Source organism: Echinops telfairi, unplaced genomic scaffold (assembly GCF_000313985.2).
Source record: "Echinops telfairi isolate 266 unplaced genomic scaffold, ASM31398v2 ScPeMD7_60;HRSCAF=208, whole genome shotgun sequence".
In the NCBI taxonomy this organism is placed as follows: domain Eukaryota; kingdom Metazoa; phylum Chordata; class Mammalia; order Afrosoricida; family Tenrecidae; genus Echinops; species Echinops telfairi.
In genome coordinates this window covers 1021112-1022969 of record NW_022103958.1, presented here as the reverse complement: position 1 = coordinate 1022969, position 1858 = coordinate 1021112, and the positions used below count along the sequence as shown (strand labels likewise).

The 1858-nt window shown below is 35.7% G+C and overlaps 1 protein-coding gene across 1 annotated transcript in view; it reads right to left on the bottom strand.

Annotated features, from left to right (window-relative positions):
- LOC105979127 (olfactory receptor 10AG1-like) overlaps positions 1-1858 on the bottom strand; it is a 21635-nt gene that overhangs the window by 1068 nt on the left and 18709 nt on the right. The gene's annotated exons all lie outside the window — the stretch shown is intronic.

The following is a 1858-nucleotide window of genomic DNA, read 5'->3' as shown; positions in this document are numbered from 1 at the left end:
CATTTTAAGAATGATATGATTTATGTATGTCCCACATCTTCTTGTTAAATTTCATAAACTCTCCTATCAAATATATTGTAAGACCATTTCCATGATGCTCAGTGCAGGCCTAAATAAATATAGCTATACAACACTCCACAGAGGCACTAGAGGAACTTTTAATCGCCTTCCTCATTGCCGCTTGATGACACTTTAAACACATTATGCATCCTGACAATTCTTTTGCTGATTCTATGTATGTTATCACTCAAACGTTTTAAAGCCTATGACATTTTAAGTTTTTACTAACATTCACTTTCAACTGCCTTTGTGAATATTTCATTGTTCCTTCAATTGATCGTTTAAAGTATAGACTCTTATTTTACAAATCAAATTAAGTAGCTGATAAAGAAATTTGGATTATATTTCACTTTACATAGGGAAATAAAGCTAATATATTTTGGTAGGCTATATAATGGGCAAGGTAAGAGGTTTTTATTCAGAAAAAATATATACTGGAATACTGATTCAATGGTAAAACATTGAATGTTTTCCCCTGGCAAACAGGAGTAGCTGAGTGATCACCTCTCTCAGGTGTTTTAAAGCAAGGATGTTACTTTGAGGACAAAGGGTATCTGGGCCAATTCATGGTATTTTCAACCCCTGTTAAGTATGTGAAAGTTGGGCATTGAATAGGAAAGACTGAAGACTAATAGATACATCTGAATTACGATGTTGAAAAAGAATATTGATAGTAACATGGACTGTAAAATGAACAAACACATTTGTCTTGGATGAAATACCCCTAAGATGCTCCTTAGAGGAAAAGACAATGAGATTTGGTCTCACGTACTTGGACATATTGTCAGGTGAGACGAGTTCCTAGAGAAGGAAATTCCACTTGGTAAACCAGAGGAGCAGTGAAAGCGTGGGACCCCTCAACACGCTGCATTGATAGTGTGGCTACAACAATGGGCTGAAACATAAGAACCACAGTGAGGACAGTATAGCACTGGGCAGTGTTTTGTTCAATTGGACATAAGGTTGCTATAGGTCTAAACCGACTCGATGGCACCTAACAATGACAACACGTGACTGTGTATGGGACAGGAGGAAGAAAGTCACTGGCTGTTACATTATACTGATTATGTCTGGTGAACCCACCATTGTTTTTGCTGCCCTTCAAAGAACATAATTTTTTTCTAAATATACTTTTCTTTAGATATAAGATATTGAGACTAAGAATAAGTGTGGATAATTTTACTTGTTGTGCATAGGTTTTATACCTGCATGTCAGTTCCTTTTTTTTCATTTAATTCACATCTTTTTAAAGTTACACTCATCTCTTCATGATTTACCCTCAGAGTGATATTATTAAGGATATATTTATAGATCTGAAGGTTTACTTCTTTGTGAGAATTGACTGAGATAAAATCACTTATCTGTCTATTTCCTATGAGTTAATTTTTGGTCGTGGTTCTGTGACCTTAATTATGGGTCACTAAATCCAAGCCTTCACAGATTGGCTAGCAAAGCTGAGAAAAGCTTGTGTTTGGTGGAATTTTTGAGGTCTTTTTTTGGCAAATTTTTTTTGCCCTTCTGTTGTTTTTCATTATTACTAGCATAAAGACTAGCCAATGAGACTCCTGACTTAGACATTTTGAGTAGGTCTTCAAGGCTGTATTTGCACTGTCCTGAAAGTGAGTGCCTTCCTAACTTTCACATCAAGGAAGCCTCTTCTCTAACCCTGCCTTTCAAGTCTCCTCCTAACGGATTTGTACTTTGTCCACTATGTAGAGTAGATGTGTGATGACTTGTTTTAAAATGAAAAATTAAATACCTAGTTACTGGGTCAATTTTGACTCTTAATGACTCTATG